Below are 25,416 nucleotides of genomic sequence, written 5' to 3' on the forward strand. Positions count from 1 at the left end.
TAATCCACATAGGGCCAGGCAAGCAGCCTCGGAATTCGTAGAGAAGTGGAACCTTTGAAGTAGGGACTGTGGTTTCTGGGCAGACACTTCCAGTTTGAGTGCAGGGGCTTTTCACATCAGCTGCTGTTATTTATACCAGGAATTCAGGGCTGGTTTAATATTAGGAAAACTATTAGTAATAATTGACCATATTAATCATCAATTTATTAAAAACCATATGAACATCTCAATAGATGCAGAAAAAGCATTTGGTAAAATACAACATCCATTCCTACTAAAAACTCTTGAGAGTATAGGAATAAATGGACTATTCCTTAAAATAGTCAGGAGCATATATTTAAGACTGTCAGTAAGCATAATATGTAATGGGAGATAAACTGGAATCTTTCCCAGTAAGATCAGGAGTGAAAACAAGGTTACCCACTATCATCATTACTATTCATTATTGTATTAGAAATGCTAGTCTCGGCAATAAGAGTGGAGAAAGAGAATAAATGAACAAGAGTAGGTAATGAAGAAATCAAACTGTCACTCTTTGCAGATGCTAGAGATTCTAAGAAAAAGTTGTAAGAAATAATTCAGAACTTTAGCAAAGTTGCTGGATACCAAATAAATCCACATAAATCCTCAGCATTTTTGTACATCACCAACGAAATGCAGCAGCAAGAGATACAATGAGAAATTTCATTCAAAACAATAGTCGAAGGTATAAAATATTTGGGAATCCATTTACCAAAGAACAGTCAGGAATTATATGAGCAAAATTACAAAACACTTAGCACAAAAATAAAGTCAGATTTAAATGATTGGAAAGACATCCAGTGCTCATGGATAGGCCGAACAAATATAATAATGATAACAATATTCCCCAAACAAATGTATTTATTTAGTGCTATACCAATCAGATTCCCAAGACACTATTTTAATGACCTAGAAAAAAATAACAAAGTACATATGGAAAAATAAATGGTCGAGAATTTCAAGGGAATTAATGAAAAAAAAAGTCAGATGAAGGTAGTCTAGGTATACCTGTTGTAAAACTATATTATATACCAGCAGTCACAAAAACCATTTGGCATTGGCTAAGAAATAGACCGCTTGATCAGTGGAACAGATTAGGTACAAAGTACCAAAAAGGGTACAACTATAGCAATCTAGTGTTTGATAAACCCAAAGATACCAACATTAGGGATAAAAATGCATGTTGGGAAAACCAGAAATTAGTATACCAGTAAATAGATATGGATCCACAATTAACACCATATTCCAAGATAAGATCAAAATGGGTCCATGATTTAGGCATAAAGAATGAGATCATAAATAGATTAGAGGAACAGAGGATAGTCTACCTCTCAGACCTGTGGAGAAGGAAGGAATTTATGACTAGAGAAGAACTAGAGATCATTCTTGATCACAAAATAGAAGATTTTGATTACATCAAAGTAAAAATTTTTTTGTACAAACAATACTAATTCAAATAAGATTAGAAGGGAAGTAACAAATAGGGAAAATATTTTTATAGTTAAAGGTTCTGATAAAGGTCTCATTTCCAAAATATATAGAGAATTGATCCTAATGTATAAGGAATCAAACCATTCTCCAATTGATACATGGTCAAAGGATATGAACAGACAATTCTCAGATAATGAAATTGAAAGTATATCCAGTCATATGAAAGAGTGTTCCAAATCACTACTGATCAGAGAAATGCAAATTAAGACAACTCTGAGATATCACTGCACACCTCTCAGATTGGCTAAGATGACAGCAACAAATAATGATGAATGTTGGAGGTGATGTGGGAAAACTGGGACACTAATACATTGTTGGTGGAGTTGTGAAAGATCCGACCATTTTGGAGAGCAATCTGGAACTATGCCCCAAAAGTTATCAAAATGTGCATACCCTTTAATCCAGCAGTGCTCCTACTGGGCTTATATCCCAAAGAAATAATAAAGAGGGGAAAGGGACCTGTATGTGCCAAAATGTTTGTAGCAGCTCTTTTCATAGTGGCTAGAAACTGGAAGATGAATGGATGTCCATTAATTGGAGAATGGTTGGGTAAATTATGGTATAGGAAGGCTATGGAATATTATTGTTCTGTAAGAAATGACCAGCAGGATGAATTCAGAAAGGCTTGGAGAGACTAGCATGAACTGATTCTGAGTGAAATGAGCAGAACCAGAAGATTACTATACACTTCAACAACCATACTGTATGAAGATGTATTCTGATGGAAGTGGATATCTTCAACATAAAGAAGATCCAACTCACTTCCAGCTGATCAATGATGGACAGAAAGAACTACACGCAGAGAAGGAACACTGGGAATTGAATGTAAATATTAGCACTACTGTCTATCTACCCAGGTTACTTATACCTCAGAATCCAATACTTAATGTGCAAGAAGAAAATTGGATTTACACACATATATTATATCTAGGTTATACTGTAACATATGTAAAATATATGAGATTGCCTGTCATCTAGGGGAGGGAGTAGAGGGGAAAATCTGGAAAAATGAATACAAGGGATAATGTTATAAAAAATTACTCATGCATGTATACTGCGAATACTATATAAAATTAAAAAAAAAAAAAAAGGGATTGAGTGTGATAAAATGAGTGAAGACCTCGCATAAGAATGTGGCTTCAATGTATGCCCTACTTCTGTCTTCAGTATGCAATAACAAGTTGAACTATAGCAAAAAGCTGCAGCTGTTTGATTTACTTAGATAAACTTACATTCCCCTCCAGTCTACCCATATCCTAACGTTTTCATAAACAGGAAGAGTATGTCATCTGCTAGTATTCTTTGTTCCTGGGATAGATTTTTAATCTCTGTGTAGATTTTTGCATTAGGGTATAAGTCTGGACTGCCCTTAGTCAATGGGAGAAAAGGTTAGAAGGGAGTGGGAACTTTTGCATTAGAGTCTATATAATCCTTTGTTTGATGTTTGTGCTTTGAATTCTTCTACTGATACCTCATCTGTTGGCCCTTGCCTTTTCTTGTGAGATAGCAATAAATCCTTTTTTGGCTTTTGCTTTGAGAGTCTCTGATTTTAATTTGAGTAAAGGTTGCTGTCCCATAGAGTTTCCATCTCTCCTCCTCTTCCCATAAAAACTATTCCTTTGGCACTAGCTCACAACTGCTGCTATAATTACAATCACACTGGCACAAGCATTTGCTTTCATTTTATTTGCAGATGATTGTGCACTCAATGTAGAGTTTGAAGCCAAGATGCAACAAAGTATGGATCAATTCTCTGTTCCTTCTACTAAATTTTGGCCTAACAATTAATAGCAAGAAATCACAGTTTCTTCATTAGGCAGCACCAGACCATCTATATGTGGAAACACTGACAATAAAAAGAGAAGTTTTTAATAGTGTGGATAAATTCACTTATCTTGGCACTACATTCTCCAGGGATGTACATATTGATTATGAGGTTGACATAGTCTTTATGAGAGCTAGCTCAATGCTTGAGAGGCTCTGTGGGAAAGCTTGGGATTTGAGAACTATTTGACCGACTGACAAACTGAAGGACTACAGAGGTATTGCAGTGGCCTCATTGTTGTTATGTCTGTGTAACTTGGCCAGCATTCCAAGAATTCAGGAAACTGAATCACTGCCATTTGCATTGTCTTAGGAAGATTCTGAAACTCTTACCTGGTGGGATAAAATACAAGACACTGAGGTCCTTTCTTGAACTAAACTGCCAAGCATTCAAACTTTAATGTAGAGCATATAAATCTATTGCATTGAACACACTGTTCTGAATGCCTTACATATATTTGCCAAAAAGATTCTTTTATGGGGAACTCACGCAGAGCAAGTACTCACAAGATGGTCCAAAAAAAGCAATAGAGAGACACTCTTAATGTTTCTCTTAAGAACTTTCAAGTTTTCTATATGGCTATATGGAAGACACTGGCATAGAACAGCAAGTACAGCACGCCATCATCAGAGTGTGTGCTGTGCTCTATAAGCAAAGCAGAATTGAATTCACTTAGAGGAAGCAAGACATAAACAAAGTTAGAGAAACCATCTCAAATATGCATTAGGACAATTTGTGTCTGACCTGTGGCACAGGATTCCAAGGTCTTATTGATCTGATCAGTCACAATCAGATATTATGACTTGATACTAACATAGTAATGTCATTTTAGTCCTCTTTGAAAATGAAGGGCAACCTCCATTATCTCTAGCACCATACAATATCCTCAAAGTCAGAGCTAGAGGAAAGAAATATACAAGAAAATCAAAGGAAATTTTGTGGACCTTGATGAAATCTAGCTAGTTGTGCTTATGTTAGATTTTATATGGGAAGACACCCACTCACTTTACAGGAGTCCTCTGTAGAGAATCTCTCTAATAATTATCATCATCATGGGTAACATTTATATAGTGCTTACTACATGCAAGACCTGTGCTAAGCCCTTTGTGAATGTTATCTCACTTGATCCTCATAACAGTTCTGGAATGTGGGTGCTATTATTCTCTCCATCTCATAGCTGAGAAAAGTGAAGCATTTAGAAGGTAAACATCTTGTCCAGGATCATATACATAGGAAACATCTGAGCCTGGGCTTGAATTAAAGTCTTTCTCACTCGATGTCTTATTCTAAATGCACTGAGCCCCCTAGTTGCCCTCCAAAGTAAAGGGATCCAAAATTACACCAGTCCCCACAACAGGGGCAATGGTTAACCCCTTGGCACAAGCCAAAAAGAATCTTAACCTTCACTACCTTTTTCCCTTCCTCTACCTTCACCCTTTTCCCAAGGTTCACATTTGGGAGAAGTCTGACATTCAAATAGCAGAAGAAATCAATGAAATTGCAATGAAATTAGAACTTCCATTACCTCCTTCCCTTCCTTTCTACTCACTCCCACCCTTCTTCCAAGGAAAAATGCCTATTTATGCTAGTGTTGTTTTGGGGAATCTAGGTTTTTCCCAAAGGAGAGAAATTCAAAATACTATCACATATCTTAGATGAAAGGACAGTTTACGTTCTTCCCCCAAATAAAACAATGATTAGCATAAAAAGAATTAGAGTGTGCATTAAAAAAAAAAAAAAAAAAAAAAACTTAAATAGGACTTGTAAATGCAACTTGTAGCCAAGTTGTAATTTGTAATTATCTTCCAAGAGGCTAAAACAATGATTCAGTTTGACAGTGTTCAAATTCATGATTTTACATTTTTCATGACCAAGTTTCATTCAAACACTGTGTGTGTGTGTGTGTGTGTGTGTGTGTGTGTGTGTGTGTGTGTGTGTTTACAAGGCAGATATTTCCAATGGCTCCTCTTTCTCAAATGCCAACTCTTCATCTTGTTTAGACTGCTACTACCACCACCACAATTGACCACTACGGTAAAGAACTACAGCCATAGTTTTAGTGCCTTTCCAAAGCCTCATGACTTTCTGAAATTTGCAAAGTCTTCTGGGCTCATCTTTCTTGAAGTTTTGACTCAGTCACTACTCTTAATGTATATAGAGCACTCTATATACATAGGATATCCTCTATATATTCTACAATCTTAGGGTACGTTTAAACCTTTCCACTAAAAGTGACATATCTTTTCTCCACTGAACTACTGTAAACCTCTTCTCCCTTCTGCTCCTCCATAAATTACAGCATGAATAAGACAATTTAAATGCTGTATAGGATGGGCTTGAACTCAGGACTGCCTGATTGAGAACAGCTCTGCTCTCCATGGGACAGGCTCTCTGTCCCGTACAAATCTTTCCCAGACACTCATGAAGTCAATAACAAGGAAGGAAGTATCAAAAAAGGAATCTACACTACATTTGTCTATTCCAGGACTCCTTTTCAATCTGGGCGCCTTCTTCAACTTCACAGAACTGTTAGGGGTTGCAAGATATTTGAGAAATTATCTAGTAGAATGTCTTCATTTTACAGTAGAAGAAACCGAGACGGGCAAAGGAAATGGTGAATCCATCAAAATAAGCAACAGAGCAGTTCCAAGATTCGAACGCAAGACCTAGAACTTTGGACTCCTCGAGCTGAGAGCTAACGGACGCACCCACCTGTCAGTGATTTCCCCCTTTTTCGCATCCATATGAACCACGGACCTGACAAACACAGCCGCAGTTCAGTTTCCCTCCTGCCATTGCTAGGATTGCAGGCGGCTCTCTAGGGCTAAATCGGTTAAAACTGCTGTGGGCTCATAAGTCTCTAAACCTCCGGCCTCCAGTTACTTGTGATTTACCTGTTTATTCCCCCTTTAATTCTCCTTCCGAGCAGGCTGAGGGACCCAAGAGGGGACTTACCCGCCAGTTCTCTCAACCAGCCCTCTCCCCTGGCTTCATTCAACTTGTGTCCAGGATGAAGAAGATTTTCCACCTCAGCAAGAAGGGGCAGTTTCGCCTCTTCATCAAACTGCCTTGTTACTTGGAGTCCAAACTAAAAGTGCAATAAAAAATAAAGATAAAGTATGAAAAGTGCTGTATGAACGAACCACAAGATACTAGGTATGTATCACAGAAGGATACCTGGTCTGGAGCAAGGACCTCGGGAACATCCACAAAGTTGCATTGCTCGGGGATGTGGCGAAGGTGCAGCAGTCCCCTGCTCAGAAAGCACAACGTGAATGATCTGAATAAGGTGAAGGGGAAGAGCAAATGTTTGGAGAGGGGTGGAGAAGGGAAGACCCACAACAGAGTAGCCAAAGACACTCCCCATCCTTCCATGTGAGTCCTTGCCCCCCCCACCACCATTAACCCTCCGAAAAGAAATCCCTCTCAGCACCTGGGACAGGATCAAGGTCAGACTTTTCCTCCTAGGGATTAGATAACAAGTACTGAAAATTGGAGCCACCTGTCTTTCCTGCTTATTTTTTTTTTTTATTAATTTTTTTTGGTAGTGACAGTACTGCTTTATTTGGACATCTACTATAGTTAGAGTATGGGTAGAGTATACCCATACTAAGAGAATAGTGAAAAGAACAGAACATGAAATCAAAGCCACTTCTTGCTTGCATGACCCGGGAAGTCTTTCAGCCTCTCTGGATGTGGTTTTCTCCTTATATAAAATAGGGCTGGGAGAGGTCGAAAAGTGTTCTGTTTGTTTGTTTGTTTGTTTATTTCTTAAATTAAAACTTTTTATTTTCAAAACATATGCATTGATAATTTTCCACATTGACCCTTGCATTGCCTTGTGTTCCAAATTTTCTCCTTCTTTCCCCCACTCCCTCTCTTAGATGGCAATCAATCCAATATATGTTATATATGCTAAATTACATGTTAAATCCAATATATGTAAACATATTTATACGATTATCTTGCAGCACAAGAAAAATCAGATAAAGAAAATGAGTAAGAAAACCACATGCAAGCAAGCAACAACAAAAAGAGAATGTTAGGTTATGATCCATACTCAGTTCCCACAATCCCTTCTCGATGTAGATGGCTCGCTTCATCACAAGATCCTTGGAACCGGCCTCAGCATTCCCATTGTTGGAAAGTGTCATGTCCAGAACTGATCAGCATGTTGCTGTGTACAGTGATCTCCTGGTTCTGCTCATTTTACTTAGCATCAGTTCATGTAAGTCTCTCCAGACCTCTCGAAAACCATCCTGCTAATTGTTTCTTATAAAACAATAATATCCCATAACATTCATATACCAGAACTTATTCAGCCATTCTCCAACTGAGGGACATCGACTCAGATTCCAATTTCTTGAAAATGGCTGCCACAAATATTTTTGCACATGTGGGTCCCTTTCTCTCTTTTAAGATCTCTTTGGGGTACAAGCCCAGCAAAAAGATTGTTGGATCAAAGGGCATGCACAGTTTGATAAGTTTTTGATCACAGTTCCAAATTGCTCTCCAGAATGGCTAATTCGGTTCACAATTCCACTAACATTGTGTGTGTCCCAGTTTTCCCACATCCACTCCAACATTCATCATTATCTTTTCCTATCATCTTGGCCAATCTGAGAGATGTGTAGTGATATCTCATAGTTGTCTTAATTTGCATTTCTCTGATCAATAGTGATTTAGAGCACCCTTTCATATGACTAGAAATGGTTTTAATTGCTTCACCTGAAAATTATTAATATCCTTTGATCATTTATCAATTGGAGAATGTCTTGAATTCTTATAAATTTGAGTCAATAATCTCTATATTGTAGAAATGAGCCCTTTATCATCATAATTCTTTAACGTAAAAATGTTTTCCCAATTGATTGCTTCCCTTCTAATCTTGTCTGCATTAGTTTTGTTTGTACAAAAACTTTTAAACTTAATATAATCAGAATTATGTATTTGGTGTTCAGTTATGAGTTCCAGTTCTTCTTTGGTCACAAATTTCGTCCTTCTCAACAGATCTGAATGACAAACTATTCTATGTTCTGCTAGTTTGCTTCTAATATCACTCTTTATTGTGGAATACCAATGACAGACCTGCTAGCACTCATAGAGACCATGAAAGCAAGAAAAGGAGAAACACCGGTGTTTATGGTCAAGACATTTTATTTTTTGCTGAGCTTTCTCTCTTTTTTTTTCCTTCTATGCATATTTCTACATTTATCTTGAGGCACAAGAAAAATCACATCAACAAGGGGAGAAAAAGAAAGAAAACAAAAAGCAAATAACAAAGAATGTGAAAATACCAGATTGTGATTCACATGAAGTCTCCCCATTCCTCTTTTTAGATATAGATGTCTTTCTCCATCACAAATTTATGAGAATTGGTCTGAATCACCATCTTGCTGTGTACAATGTTCTCTTAGTTCTGCTCACTTCACTCAGCATTAGTTTGTGTAATTCTCTCCAGGTCTTTCTAAAATCATCCTGCTGATCATTTCTTATAGAAAAATAATATTCTATAACATTCATATACCATAACTTATTCAGTCATTCCTCAATTAATGAACATTCACTCAATTTCCAATTGCTCGCCTCGATAAAAAAGACTGCTACAAATATTTTTGCACATGTAGATCCTTTTCCAATTTTATGATCTTTTTTGGTCTACAGAACCAGTAGAAACACTGCTGGATCAAAGGGTATACCCAGGTTGATAGCCCTTTGGGCATAATTCCAAATTGCTCTCCAAAATGTTTGGATCAGTTTACAGGGAGTAGTCACTTGTTTTCTGAGAGCAGTGATAAAACACATCTAGAGTTTTCCTATGACTAGTGGTAGTTACCAAATTTTTATTCATGTCTTTTCTTTCTGTCTCCTTCCTTTCTCTCCCCCTGTCTCTGTTTCTGCCTATGTCTCTTTCTTTCTCCTGTTATGGCTTCACTATCAGTAGGAACTAAAATCAGGAAGTCAGAGACCTTAGAGTGAATTTCTGGTGGAGAGCTTACTCCAGTAAGGGATATCCCTTCACTTATGCAGTCTCCAATTCTGTCAATTTCCCCAGGACTTTCATTGTAAGGATTCTGGAAGCTTAGAACTCAGTCTCTACATGCTGAATTCCCAGGACCAGTTTACTTTCTGTCTCCTCATACCAGCAGTCCAATTTTTTTTTTTTACTATTTTAATAGTTTTTATTTACCAGATATATGCATGGGTAATTTTACAACCTTGACAATTGCCAAACCATTTGTTCTAATTTTTCCCTTCCTTCCCTCCCCCCAGATGGCAATACATGTTAAATATTTTAGAGTATAAATTAAATACAATATATGTATACATGTCCAAACAGTTGTTTGGCTGTACAAAAAGATTTGTACGGATTTTGAAATAGTGTACATTTAGCCTCTGAAGGCAATCAAAAATGCAAACGGACAAAATTAGAGGGATTGAGAATTCTATGTAGTGGTTCATAATCATCTCCTAGAGTTCTTTTGCTGGATGTAGCTGGTTCAGGTCATTACTTCTCTATTGGAATTGACTTGGTTCATCTCATTGTTGAAAATGGCCACATCCATCAGAATTGATCATCCTGTAGTATTGTTGTTGAAGTATACAAGTATCTCCTGGTCCTGCTCATTCATTCAGCATCAGTTCATGTAAATCTCTCCAGGTCTTTCTGAAATCATCCTGTGGGTCACTTCTGACAGAACAATAATATTCCATAATATTCATATCCCACAATTTATTCAGCCATTCTCCAATCGAGGGGCATCCAATTTCTGGCCCCCAAAAGAGGGCTGCCACAAACATTTTTGCACATACAGGTCCCTTTCCATTCTTTAATATCTCTTTGGGAGTAGTAACACTGCTGGGGTCTAAGGGGATGCACAGTTTGATAACTTTTTGAGTATAGTTCCCAATTGCTCTCCATTATGGCTGGATGTATTCACAATTCCACCAACAAGGTACCAGTGTCCCTGTTTTCCCACATCCCCTCCAACAATTCAGCATTTCCTTTCCCTGTCATTCTATTTCAGAGTTGTCTTAATTTGCATTTCTCTGATTAATAATGAGTAGGAGCATCTTTTCATATGACTAGAAATAGTTTCAATTTCTTCATCTGAGAATTGTCTGTTCATAACCTTTGACCATTTATCAATTGGAGATTGGCTTGATTTCTTATAAATTAGAGTCAATTCTCTATATATTTTAGAAATGAGGCCTTTTTGGAAATGAGGCCTTTATTAAAACTTTTGATTGTAAAAATATTTTCCCAGTTTTTTTCCTTCTAATCTTGTCTGCATTAGTTTTGTTTGTACAAAGGCTTTTTAATTTGATATCAAAATTTTTGTATTTTGTGATCAATACTGATTCTAGTTCTTCTTTGGTCACAAATTTTGGTCCTCCTCCACAGGTCTGAGAGGTAAACTATCCTCTGTTCTTCTCATTTCATTCTTTATGCCTAAATCATGAACCCATTTTGATCTGATCTTGGTGTACTGTGTTATGTGTGGGTCAATGCCTACTTTCTGCCATACTAGTTTCCAATTTTCCCAGCAGTTTTTGTCAAACTGTGAATTCTTATCCCAGAAGCTGGGGTCTTTGGGTTTGTCAAACACTAGATTATTAAAGTTATTGACTATTTTGTCCTGTGAACCTAACCTATTCCACTGATCAACTAGTCTGTTTTTTAGCCAATACCAAATGATTTTGGTGACCCCTGCTTTATAATACAGTTTTAGATCTGGCACAGCTAGGCCACCTTCATTTGATTTTTTTTCATTACTTCCCTTGAAAATCTTGACCTTTTGTTTTTCCAGATGAATTTTGTTATTTTTTTCTAGGTCATTAAATAGTTTTAACTACTAAATAATTTATTTTTAAATAAATTTTAACTTTTTAACTAATAAATTATTTTAGGTAACACTGTCATCTTGATTATATTTGCTCTACCTATCCAAGAGCATTTAATATTTTTCTAATTGGTTAGATCTGACTTTATTTGTGTGCAAAGTGTTTTGTAGTTTTTGAGCCTTCTCTTAAGCTCTAAAACCACAAAGTTGCTAAGGAAACAAAAGAAAAACAAAAAGTAGATAAATCAATCACAGTATGAAGCGACTGTCAATTTAGGGTTCAAAGAAAAACTTTAATGTTTTCAGATAAAGTATCACCTTCTATCCAGCCTATTTACCATTCCATTCCAGCATATCTGTTCCCAGTCCTTTTCAGCCTTTGACTGTCTGCTGGCTGGCTCGAAGGAGGGTTTCAGTGCCAGATCAGAATGACCTGGAATTCTGCAAACTAATCACAGACTAAGCAAGTCTGATTGTTTGGGAAGCAGGCAATTTGTTGCAGAAGTACCAGGTGATCAATAACCACCAACTGTTTTGTACACACCCCCTGCAACTTGACAAAGCCAAGATATCTGTCAACAGAATGTAAATATCAACAAAGGAGCAGTGATAATAGAACCATGGCAGGAGAAGGCAAAGTGCCAAGAAATCAAGGCTTGCTGGAACAAATTCCTGAATTCATCAATGCCTTTGGGGTCAGATTGATTTGTAGAAGCCCAGTTCATATGATTTTTTCAAAGATTGCCATATTAACACCATTCTTAGAAGGATGTTACAGCAGTGACATACAGAGGGTGAAATCTAAAATAACATTCCTTTTTTTTTTTTTCTTTCTTTTCTGAGACAATTGGGGTTAAGTGCCTTGCCCAGGGGCACACAGCTAGAAAGTGTTAGGTGTTGGAGATCAGATTGGCTCTCAGGTCCTCTTGAGTTCAGGGCTGGTGCCCTATTAGCAGCCCCACCTAGCTCCCCCTATAATCACATGTCAACATAAATTGTGGTTCTGAGTAATCTACATGATCTCCTAAAACTAATAATGTATCTCTTACTTCAATTATAAGTTGTAATAAATGTTGGTTAATAGCTTCTTGTTTTTTGCAAAGCAATAATGATATGCTGTAAACAACTGAAACAAATTAGAGCCTCTGTGGAAGATTGCCACCTGAAAAACTGCAAAGTGTTCATTAGCTTGGATAGACATAAAGGATGTGGTAGACCAAAGGATTGAGACAAACAGAGAAACAAGGAAGCTTTAGAGTTCTTTTAATTGCTCTTTGCAGGAGGTGTCCTGCCAAAGCAGCATAAGGTAAAATCACATGGTAAGGCTGAATAGAAGGGAAAAAACATTCTAAAATAGAATCACCTTGGTGGAGTAAGGCTGTAAGGTATTCGGGAGCAGGAGAAAGAGACAAGGTAACTGGAAGTTCTGGGTCATAATGATGAGACCCTGAGTGAAGAGAGTCTATAACTTGTGCCAGAGCAGCTTTGGCTGCTGGAGTGAGAGAATAGGGGTGAAGAGCTTTAACTGAGAATTTAAGGGCAATCTTGGACAGAACCACTAGATGTCGCCCAAGATCATTTGATTCAATTGATCAGATTGGTGTGAGATGACAATTTATGCATAAGCATAAATGTGACTTAAATAACCCAAGGAGCAAAGAAGGTTACATGCCAACGACGCTAACTTCACTTTCTCCAGCAAATATAGAAGGGGAGCCAGACCTTCTGGAGCTTGTCAAGGGTGAGAAAATTGTTACTGGAGTAACTTGCTCTAGTATGTAGATAACTCTGCTCTGTTGGATTTGGCCAAAATCCACCCAGGATGATGTTCTGAAAGCGATATTTGTTCCCAGGGCTATCCAACAGCGATATTTGTTCCCAGGGCTATCCCACAGTTGTATAACAAGGGTGAATAATAGTTTGTTGTACTATATTTACCCCATGGATGAGAAGGGAAACTGAGGGCCAGGGTTACAGATTGCTATAGTTATTGACTGTTTTGACCATGAAATTAACCTATTCCAGTGATCAGCTACTCTATTTGTCAGCAAAATGGTTTTGCTGCCTATTAATTTTTTAAAACTATTTTAATAAAACTTTTTATTTTCAAAACATATGCATCGATAATCTGACACTGACCCTTGCATAGCCTTATGTTTCAGATTGCTCCTCCTTGCCCCCACTCTTTCCCCTAGATGGCAAGCAATCTAGTATATGTTAAACATGTTAAAATATATGTTAAATCTAATATGTATAAACATATACTTTTCTTGCTGCACAAGAAAAATCAGATTAAAAAAAGGAAAGTAAATGAGCAAGAAAACAAAATGCAAGTGAATAAAAAATAAAAGAGTGAGAATGTTTAAGTCGTGATCCATATTCAGTTCCCACAGTTCTCTCTTTGGATGCAGATGGCTTTCTTCACCACAAGATCATTGGAACTGGCATCAATCATCTCATTGTTGGAAAGTGCCTGTTCATTTTTAATGAATGAAAAATTGCTTTTTATTTTAAAACAAAAACTAACTTATTCTTCATTAGTGATGATGTGGGAGGAAATACTATTCTCTTATGCTGAAATTCTGTCATGTCTAAAATGAAGGGAATTTTCTTGGCAAAGTTGCTGGAATGGTTTGCTGTTTCCTTAAGTTCATTTTGACAAATGAAGCAAACCTTGTTAAGTGACTCGTCTGCCTAGTCACACAACAAGGAAGTGTTAAGTGTCTAAAGACAGATTTGAATTCAAACCCTCCTAATTCCAGCGCAAGTGCTTTTTCCTTTTTGCCATCTAGGTGCCCCTCAAGATGACTCTTCCTGACTCTAGACCCAGATCTCTTATTCATTATGCCACCTAACTACCCCATCTGGTGAAATATGTGAAGAATAAAGGTGCCAAGGCCAAAAGTTGTTGCTTCTATTAAACCATTACTATTTGTGTCAGCAATAGGTACAGAGAAATGAAGGAGCAGGGATTACCCCTGCATTGGACGACCTGCATTGGACGAGGTCAGTCAGAGGAGTTCATCACCAAGGGAGACTGCAGAGAGGTAGAGATGAGAACTGAAAAAAGACCATTGGATTTGGCAATTAAGAGATCACTAATAATTTTGAAGAATTTGGAAGATAGAACACAGAGTATTAGAAGAAAATGACAGGAGAGGAAGTGGAGATACCAGTTGTCAACGGGCTTCTTAAGGCATTTAGCTACAAAAGACAGTAGGGATTTGGGATGATAGAGGGTATGGATTGAATAAGTAAAGGTTCTTTGGGGATGTTTGTAGGCAAGCAGGGGAATAGCCAGGATGCAGGGAATGATTGAAGTTAAGTGAGAAGAGGAATGTTTAAAGAGAAATATAGGTGAGATAGAATGGTATTGCTTGTATGTGTAGAGGCATTTTCATTGGCAAGGAGAAGCGCCACCTCTTCATGTGAGAGAGGTGAAGGAGAAGACAGTGGCTGAAAGTATTTGATTGATTAAATGAGATAAATAGTCTTTCAGAACCCGGCTGAGGTTATGTAGTAGTAGCCCACAGTTGCATTCTTTTCTGTAGCATGTATATAAGGGCAAAGGCAGTGCAGGGCAGGAGTGATTCAAGGGCAGGAATGATTCAAGACTGAGTCTGAGAAAGATACAGTTGGCAATTTGATAAGTGGGTATGTAGAGTTGAACAGACAAATTGAATGCTTCGCCAGGGAATCAAAATGGGGAAAGAAAAAAAGCTAGTCCAGAAGGGATGGTCTAATCTGGGATTAGAGGTCAGGTCTGGATGAAGAACAGGGTTTAAATTTGCAAAGAGGTGGGATGAGAATAGAGTGTGATCAAATAAGAAATTGAGAATTTATAAGGGCAGCAGTGCTGTATTATTTGGTGATCAGAGGTCTAACTATCTTTGTATCAGGTCAAGGTATGATGAAGTATACTGTATGAAATGAGAAAGTTGAGGAAATAGAAAATGAGGGTATTTCTGGGAGCACAAAATGTATGTTGAAGAAGTATGATGCATTGGAAAGGAGAGAGAGAGATTGTCAGATTACATGGGTCAAAACAACTAAGTGTAAATCAGATACTTATAAACTGAAGTGGGAGTAGTCTCAGATGGAACGCTCTAGTTTTAAGGGTGATAAAGCATGTATAGAAGGCAAGACTTTAGCTGAGACTTGAAGGAAGCCAGGAGATGGAAGTGAGGAGCATTCCAGGTATGGGAACAGCCAGTGAAGATACTTTATGACAGGTGATGGAGCGCTATGTGTGAGTAACAGTCATTCAATAAATCTATTGTCTACTATGTAACTTACATTGCACTAAAAGCTGAGTATACAAAGAATGATACAAGAAAGTCCTCACTGTCAGCACACTCATATTCCTACGGAAGCAACAATGTGAAAATAGCTAAGTACAAACATGATATTACATACAAGACAAACTAGAAAATCACCAGAGGAAGACATCAGTATTAAGGAGGATTGGGGAAATCGTCTTGTAGAAAGGAAGATTTTAGCTGGGATTTGAGTAAGCAAGGCAAGGCAAGAGAGAGATGGAGAGGAGAGATGAGAGAACTCAATGAGTTGAGAGAAATCAAATGAAAATGTCAGAAGATAGGGATACTACCTTGTACCAGGATGGGCAAATAGTGTCTAGTCCATGCTTCATGCCTCCAACCAAACTACTAGAAACAACAGGTCAACCTATTGTACACAATATAGAGCAAAAGAAGCTTCTAGTAATCATAGAAAATGCAACTCAATATACATTTTGTTCAGTTGCATATCTACAGCCTTATGTACATATATGCTATTTTTTTTTCTTTAGATGATTTCAATAAGAACTTTCCTGTCCCAAGCAAATCCTAAGTGCTTGGAAAACTTTATTTATCCATATTTTCAGTTTAAAATAAAGATTTACAATATGATTTTCATATAAAGACAGGCAAAAAGCAGGCTTGTAATTAATGATTATAACTGAAGGCAACTGGTTTTGCATGTATACTTTATAGTATCAGCTTCGTTGCTCTCTCAGAATACCTCACTTAGTTGTCCAATACAGATAGATACAATGAATCATAGAAATTATACACAGGGAAGTTAATTTCCAAATTGCATTCTTTTAAAGAGCATATATAAGAATTTACAAAGAGACAAGTTGAATCTTTTCATATATGGCCCTTCCAGAGGATCTCCAGAAAGGTAGGCTGAACGTTACAGCCAGGCATGTGAATTCTTTACGCTTTTCTACTGAATTGGCTGGCTGCTGAATCCTATATTGTCATGGCTTAAACTCCTAGCTCTGATGGGGATTCTATCACTTCTGCCTAGAAACCGATAAGGCCAAATAAAAACAGAAGAGAAACAAATACCACAGCCCATTTCTCTGAGCCACAAGGTAAAAGGAAAGAAAAAGGGGTTTTCCCTTCACCTTTTAGTGCCCACAGGTGGATCAAGTGTGTATGATCTCCATCCTTTTTGAGTATTGTTTTTTAAAGAGGCATCCTCTTGCAGCTTTGCAGCCAAACATGGAAGTACAATGCACTTGAAATTCACCTACCATTTTACACTTCTGGTAGGTCAATTTCAGATGTATTTTACTTCCCTATTTACTCCCAATCCCTAGTACAGGATTATTATCAGTATTTCTAGGCCTTATGTATTGTTTTTATCTAATGATCATAATAGTTGAGATTCTAGAAAGAGAACTTGACTCTAGGTTTAGCCCCAATCTTTGCAGTCCTAGGCAAGATTATTGGATTATGACTATGTCAAATCATAATCATCCTCACTTGGGACGAAAATTTCTAAGCTGCTATATGCCTCAGATAGTCTTGTAAGCAGATTATTATTATTATTATTATTTTTTGCCTCTTAGATTTAGTCAATCATCTGTCATTTCTTTCTTCTTCCCAGGAAATCTACTTATCTTTTCGTTTTGACTTTGAATTTTATTTGAAGTTTATTTTGAAATGGTATTTTATTTGGTTTTTCATTTTAGTAACTGCTTTTAGGTTCTCTCTAGTCGTCACAAATAGTTAAAACTTTTATGATTTCTCAAGTGGTACTTTTTTACTTGTCTCCAAAATAATTTTTAGTTTTACTACTTTACTACTTTTTAAAAACATCTTTAGGATTTTTCCCTTTTAGTGGTATATAGTTTCAGAGTTGAAGAAATGTCTTAATATCAAATACTAGAGTATTAAATTAAAATGTAGTTTTAGGTGGAGTAATCATTTATTATTCTTGCTGCAGGAGGGGAAAATCTTTGCTTCTCTAAAATAAAAAAAAAAGCATTGTATAAAGCATAGTGGAATGAGATGGTCTTCATCACTAATTGGTGGAAGGTAGTGACAATAGAAATGTGTTAGGATTCTTATAAGGTGCTAAGTCACTGGAATGGATATAATTACCTAATTCAGTATGATTGATCTAACCCTACAAGGAGATGTTATGGGCCAGAACTTGAAGTACTGAGTGGAATTGAGGAGACAATGATTAAATCTAATTTAGCATTGAATTAATCCTACAGCAAATAATGGTTTCCTGGTGATGAAATGATTGGTGTGTGCTCAGGGGGCAGCATATAAGCAAGAGGCTCTCAGGGCCAAGGAGGACTTTGGGAAAACTTCTTGGGGTATTCAGAGTCAGACTCAATCCCACTTCAACCTTCGTGCTGGCTGGAGCCATTTGCACATGAGCTTGCGGGAAACAAAGAGAGGGATAGGCCTCTAAGAAAGCTAACTGGGCCCAGGAAAAGATTCAGGATTTTGAAGGACACAATAAAGGATCTGAACTTCAACTCCTGGCTGCATTTTGTTTTTATTGAACTGAACTGAAAGGAAGGCTGCCTCTACAAGCTCCCCAAGAAACCTGCTCCTAAAGAATGATTACAATTTAGAGAAACAGAAAATTGCTGAAATGAAAATAGAAATTCTAATGTGACTCCTTCACTGTCTTAAATCAATTTAACTTGTTTTTAAGTCCTTAACTTTTAAGTCTTCTTTTTAAGTCCTTAACTTTTAAGTGTGAGGTTTCTTAATGTTCATAGGGATCACCTTGCTATCAAATTTGTGCAATCAAATTGGTGCTTTATTTGTGCTTTAAAATCTTTTTAAAAAGGTATTATTTCCTAAGAGGCCCTACAAATATTCCCCTTAAAAGACTGGTTTCACCTTAAAAGCAGTCTTTCTTAAAATAACCTATTTCCCTTTGGGATCCTTCTTACTGTTAGAAAGTTTTTTTTCTCTACATCAAAACTCAATTTGCAGATCTATACCTTCCATTCATGAATAAAACAAGTCTAATATTTCTCCCATTTGACAATGCTCTCTATTAATACAATGTATATGTATATACATTCTAGTTGATATAAACTCTACAATGGGAAGAGACGAAAAATCACTGAAACCCAATATAAAATCCTCTAGTGATGAGGTCCTGGGGTGGGTAGGTGAGGTAACAGTGAAAGCCTGGAGATAAAATTGTAATACTCCCTGAGGCAACCAGGGAATGTCAGCCTTCCAGTCCCACCCTTGATGGAGGTCTTTCAAAACCCTGTATCCAATCAGAAATCCAAATTGTAATACCATGCCCCCTTTCTTCCCTTATAAACAATGTCCTCAAAGTGTAGATGTTCCCTTAAGTTACTTATTAGCTCACCATGCTCAGTCTCATGCTGGCTTCTCACTCCCTCCTTTCCCTTGCAATAGCTCACTTTCTTAAGATGCTATATTCCTTTCAGGTTAGGTTAAGTTTACAGGTTAGACCTTTTTAGGTCTGTGTGTGTCCTAGGAAATATTATCTTTTCCTCCCTCAGGTTCATGTCATATCAACCTAAGAATAGTTTCGTTTCACATCAACCTAAGAATTTACAAAGAGACAAGTTTAGTCTTTTCATCACCAAATAGCACTAAGGTCCCAGAAGACAGGTCTCCTAACTAAACTTCCTTAAAAATAACTGGAATCCCAAGTCTTGTGCCTTAGCTGCTGCTTACTAATCTCAGCTTTCAGCTAAGTGCTTCTATATAGGAGCTATCTGATTTATTGTCCTATATCTCACTGCCTGTACTGTGAGACACTGATTGTATTCAATGACAATTCTCTGTCCTTAACTTGTATTCTATTTGTCTTTTTTGTCTTGTGACATCTCTACTGACTTTCAATTCTGCCTTCTTCTCATTGCCTTCTTCCTTCCCACCTTAGGCTGTTGGCACTTTTTTATTAATATCACACAAAAGTGGTGAATTGCCAATACACAAAGCATTTAGAGCACACGCCTGAAAAAGTAGTTAGGTAATGTATGTATGTAATATGTAATAAATCTGCACATACATTGAGATAACCTAACTAATATAAATGCCACTGTTAATTTGCATTATAAGAAGATCTCTTACTTCAGAGAAGAGCTGTCTCCTCCAGGGAAATGACCTGAGAAACTTATGCTCCCATCTGGGAACCTTGATTCTCTTGGAGCATTTTGCTTCTTTTATTGAGAGCAATTGCAGGAACACACACTGCCAATTCCTTGCCAACCTCTATTTGTGTTGGTCTTCTCCTCTATGGCTGTAGCCTGGCAGTCAATAGTTTATTCCCTTTCTTCTGGTTAAAGTAATGTCTTATCTTAGTCATGTCACTAAAAAAAATATGATTCATATTTCTAAAAGTAGTTCAAAATAGTTTGAATTAAATCTAGTAATATTGATAAACCTATTTCAAAGATTATTGAAAGGGTAACTATAATGTCTCATATCAATTGTCGGACTATAATGTTCCAATCTCAATTCAGATGTCTAATTTTATTTGTTACATTACCTACACCTAGAATATTTTTTCAGAATTTTGTTTTAGCATTTCTCATAATATATTCCATTGAACCATTTAAATTGAATATGAGACAAATTATTAGAAATACAAATTTATCAAGTTTACTTACAAGTGGTTAAGTAGTACTCTGCCTTTATAATGTCATAAGTTGCACAACAGTTTTAATCAAAATAAATGATCTTATCTAAAAATGAATATCAGTTTGATTTTTATCATTCCCCTTTCTTGCATGTCACAATTTTACATTGAAAAGTTTTATCTTCAGGCTGCTGAAAATTCAAATTCCTAATTTATTTTGTTGAAAATAAATTTACCATTTCATTTCAAAATGTAAAATGTTTTGAGATGACATCATTTAAAAATCTAAAGCTCTTTCTATCTTCTCACTTTCATAATTATGTATTTGCTCTCTTAAAATGGTATGTTCATTGATTTGAAAAGCAAGATTTTGTGATAGAAGAGAGAATTAAAAAGTCAATCTTGTTCTTCTACCACAAAACCTTGTTTTTCAGTTTTAGCATAAAGATTCATTGAGAGATCCCTAAACTATACCAAGACACCATTTGATATCATTAATTTAAAGACACCTCTGCTTTGGGCATCTTCAAGCTGTTGTCAGAGTAAACTAATTTCACTCTGCCTTTGGGTTAAAATCTCTGGCATGTGAAGAAGGAACCCAGAAACTCTAAAACTCCTTGAAAGAGAAAATCTTTAACTCTGCCTCAGTGAGGGACCCTGCCCAAGGGAAACAGGCAGTTTTAATATGTTATATAGCAAAAGAATTCCGATCCTATTGAATTAAAGAAACTCATTCTATTCAAATTCCAGCTCAAGCTGAAACCCAGCTAGGAGATGAGCTAACTTGAGATTCCACCCACTAGCCCCCTTCAGCTTGTAGCCAAAGCTCCTATTATAAAAGAGCCAAACTAGAATCCTCTCTTTGCAGAGGTTCTAAACATGCCATGCTATGCCATGCCATGCCATGCCATATCTAGGAAACCTCTGCCTATTGGAATACTATTCTCTTCCAGTATTATCCTCTCTTTATCCTCACCTATCTCCCTAATGAGACCTTAGGCCTCTCTGTCAGGATTTTTAACATTACTTCCCAATCCCTATAATAAATCTTTTACAAATCTCAGTTTTCAGGCCTGTAAATTCCTTTATAGAGAATCCCTGTGTTGCCAGAAGGGAGTTCCCCCAAATTCCCTATCTTTGCACCAAATCCCAAGAGGGGATCCAAACCTCTCCATTTAGTTCCCTGAATCCCAAACCTGCCACTGGACCTTATCATTTAACTCTCTGACCACCAGAAACCCTAAGCTTATTTTGGTTCCCTAAATCTAGACCTTATCATTCCCAAATCTAGGCCTACTAAAGGGAACCCCAAAACCTAAATCTCATCACATGGACTCTTTTTGAGAATAGATCTCTTACGTTTTTCCTTTTCCATTTGATATGTGCATTCAAGTTCCTTTATAACAAATCTGATTTAATTCTATGTGTCTTTTAAAATTAGTGTCTTTTCCCTCAGGTAAACATAACTTATTTTCAGCTTTAAAAAGCTTTTCAGAAAGGATGCCAATCTTATATTCTGGTTTGCCCACTTACCTTGTTCTTCACCTTGTTCTTGCTGAAAGGTATGTGCAAGATGTCGTTTTGAATGTCTGACTTTGTTCAGGATCAAGAATAGCAAAACTTACTTGGGAATGTACTAGGGTACCATTTGATACAATCACTTTAAAAAAACACCTTTGTGGCATCTTCAAGTTATTGTTGACACAATTAACTTTTTAAAAAAATTACAATTCACATTTATTTAATATTAAACTTGAGTTTACAGAGTATGTTATTTACATTATTTCATTTAATTCTAAAAACCTTGTGAAGGAGATGCAAATATCATTATTCCCATTTTACTAGGAAAAGAAAGTGAAACTCATGTGTCTTAAGTTTCCCTTCCCCCACTCCAAATCCAGTGCTCTTTGCCTAACTCCAAATCTAGTGCTCTTTTCATAGGACAGAAAGGACCAATGCAGGTTATCTTTGTTTATCCATGTTTCTGGTCAGGACAATTTTTCTTCTTATTGATTGAGGTGATTCAGAGCAACCCCAACGAACCTGTGATAGAGGAGTCTAACTTAAGAGAAAGGACTAAGGGTGCTGAATGTGGACACGGTGTTCTCACCTTTCACTGTTGTTGCCTGCTTGCCTGTTTTCTGCCCTCTGATTTTCTTCTTCTTTTGATCCAACCTCTCCTGTGCAGCATGACAAATGCAGAAATATGTCCAGAAGAACTGCCTATGTTCAGTCTACATTGGACCACCTGATGTCATCCAAGGTAATGAGAAGGAAGGTAAGGAGGGAGAAACATATGAATTCTGCCAAAATCGATCCCTGCACAGATCCTGAAAAACAAAAAGCCACCATTATAAAAATAAAGGACCAGTAGTTGATGAGGTGTGGTGCTTGAGGGGAAGGAGAGAAGATGGCTAGGCCCCTTTGGAGGCTATAAGGAATATTTCTGTACAGCAGAATAAGCACCACCATCACTACCAATGAATGGATTCAGCTCAAGTTTTGTTTCTTCCAGTCCTGTTACTTCCAAAGAAGAGCCAAAAATCTTTATCTAAATACTCTCTCTAGACCCTCTAGTGTTTATTCCAAACATGAGCATCTTTGTAGTAAGAGGTTGGATGGGGAAAATAAATCATTTCTCTGAACCCCAATCCTCAACCCTGGGGTGTTCCACATTCCTGGAGTCTGAGCCTCCAATCCTGGGAAGATAATCTTGCTTCTTGCTGTGTTAATAGTGTTTTTGAAAGACAGATTGTTGGCGTCCAACTTCAGTGAATAACTGAGAGTGTGAATGAATCTCTGAAGTCAGGTGGAAGATATGCTTTGCAGTCTTCGTTTATTAATCATGAGTGCCAGGCTTAATATACCCTTTTGGCTAGAGTTACAATACATCTTCAGGTGACATCTTATACATTCCAGAGTTAATGCTCAATGAATACTTTGAGATTTCAGTATGTATCTTACCTATCAATACCAAGATGATTATCAACACAGAATTGTAAATAACCTAGTTGTCATGTTCATAAACATCAACAGAATTGTAAATAGTTGTGATGCTTTATCAGTACCAAAGTACTTTTCAAAACAGTGTAGTAAGTAGTAGAAATGATCAGACTAATGTATCTACCTCAAGTATTTCCTTAAATCATTGTTAAGGGATAAATAGTGTAGTTGAAATGCCTTGTTGCTGTTGTATACATTCTCCTAAATTTACCCCAAGAATTTCTTTCAAAGATTGTTCAAAGATTGAAGAGATGATGAGCCTACATGGGCTCGCCCTAACAGAGAGTAGGTCTTAAGCAACACCTGGAATAGACTCCTTCTGTTCATGGACTTCTACATCTCCCCCCTTTTTAAGACATATGGGAAAGCACAAGGCGCTAAGCCAATGAATATAAGAATAACACAAAACTTTTTAGCCATAGTTTGCTATGCTATCGGCATCAATTCCAGGGACACTGCTTTTTGCTATGTTTTCTGCCAAGACAGTTAATTCAGATATATCTCAAGTGAGGTTGGAATTAAATATAGCTCCCTTTATTTTCTTCCTTATTTGAAACCATGTCACTTTGGTGGTATCATTATCCCATCTGAAGAATTAAATATATATGAGTGAATTTATAATCACAAGTTAGTTGGGATTGAGTTTCCAAATTGTTTACATGATCCCCTAACTATATTAATGATTGTTCCATTAACTTTGGTCCTTCTTTTAATTCAGTATCTATATTAATTTGTTCTTTTTATTAAGAGCTAATGATACTTTTTTTGCTAATTGATTTGCAAATTGGACAATCTGAATAGATTGTTAGGAGCTGAAGCTGAAATAGTAAGTGTTGTAATAACTGCTATAGTTGCCAGAACTCCAGCAATGAGTAATCCAACAATTCTCCTTTTCCTGCTTTTGTTTCCTAATTTTCCTTTGATGTTATCTCCATGACCTGTAGCAGTGGTGATTAACCTTAGTAGGCACCATCACACAGGATGTGTGTTCAATAATAACAACCATAGGTAATAAATTAGAAGACATTTCTAATAGCTAACTGGGATAAAACACAATTGTAGCATTTTACAACATAATATATCTTCCTAGCACATTCATGATTTAGATTCCAATGCCATTCCTTAAAACAGCATATGTAGTTAGAAACATCTTTGTATTTTTTAACCATGCTGTAGAGTATATTACTGAGCAGCCTGAACATATCATGGAATCCCATATCTGAGATGTAAAAATTTGGGTCATCTTAAATACATTGTAACAGGAGACTCATCCAGATACTGGATAATTTGGGGACCATTCATCAATCAATTCCAGTTCCTCCACAAACCAATGGAGCCCAAAGTCCCCTGGAAGTAGGAGTGATGATCCTATCTTCTAAAACTACTTTCTGCTGAGAATGGACATAGAGCTAAATCATCGACAAAGTCCCATATTTTTATGAAGGGGGTGATAAGCTGGAATTCATTGAAGTGTGCAATGATTGATTTAGTTCCTTGAAGCTAGTCAATTCAGTTGTAACTGACCAAAATCTAGAATAAAAAACAAATCTAACAAAATACTTTTTTAAAGCCTATAGGTGAAAGAGATCAAATAATGTGTTAGAGGACCTATGAATATAAAAAACCCCAGAAAAACTTTTTGGGGGATAAGGTGTCAAAGAAATTGACATTTTTATTATTTGGAAAACAGCTGAACAAACAATGGTATAAAAATAAAGCATAATATTAATCTGCTCTAAGAAGTGATAAAAGATAATTTCAGAGAAACTTGAGAAGAGTGATACCAATTTATGTAGAGTGAAGAAAACAGGATCAAGAAAACATTTTACACAATAACAACATTTTCACACTACCTGGTTTAGATATCAATACCATATCTGTGTCACAAAAGGAGTTTGATAGGAGTCCTTCTTTCCCTATTTTTCAAGTAGTTTGCATAGTATTGGGATTAACTGTTCTTTAAATGTTTGGTAGAATTCATATGTAAATCCATGTGGCCCTAGAGATGTTTTCTTGGGGAGTTAATTAGTAGCCTGTTCTATTTCATTTTCTTTCTTTCTTTCTTTCTTTCTTTCTTTCTTTCTTTCTTTCTTTCTTTCTTTCTTTCTTTCTTTCTTTCTTTCTTTCTTTCTTTCCTTCTTTCTTTCTTTTTTTCTTTCTTTCTTTCTTTCTTTCTTTCTTTCTTTCTTTCTTTCTTTCTTTCTTTCTTTCTTTCCTTTCTTTCTTTCTTTCCTTTCTTTCTTTCTTTCTTTCCTTTCTTTCTTTCTTTCTTTCTTTCTTTCTTTCTTTCTTTCTTTCTTTCCTTTCTTTCTTTCTTTCTTTCTTTCCTTTCTTTCTTTCTTTCTT

At 36.6% G+C, this 25,416-nt stretch overlaps 1 long non-coding RNA gene across 4 annotated transcripts in view; it reads left to right on the top strand.

Annotated features, from left to right (window-relative positions):
• The first annotated feature begins 6,025 nt into the window (after positions 1-6,025).
• LOC141544628 (uncharacterized) overlaps positions 6,026-25,416 on the top strand; it is a 35,648-nt gene continuing 16,257 nt past the window's right edge. For 2 of the 4 annotated variants that reach the window (XR_012482715.1, XR_012482714.1), the window contains exons 1-2: positions 6,026-6,626; positions 7,309-7,565. This is a non-coding gene — a long non-coding RNA (uncharacterized LOC141544628). Of the gene's footprint in view, positions 6,627-7,308; positions 7,566-22,255; positions 22,604-25,416 lie in introns of those variants that run through there. The other 2 variants (XR_012482717.1, XR_012482716.1) reach the window with 2 other exon arrangements.

Source organism: Sminthopsis crassicaudata, chromosome 5 (assembly GCF_048593235.1).
Source record: "Sminthopsis crassicaudata isolate SCR6 chromosome 5, ASM4859323v1, whole genome shotgun sequence".
NCBI lineage: Eukaryota > Metazoa > Chordata > Mammalia > Dasyuromorphia > Dasyuridae > Sminthopsis > Sminthopsis crassicaudata.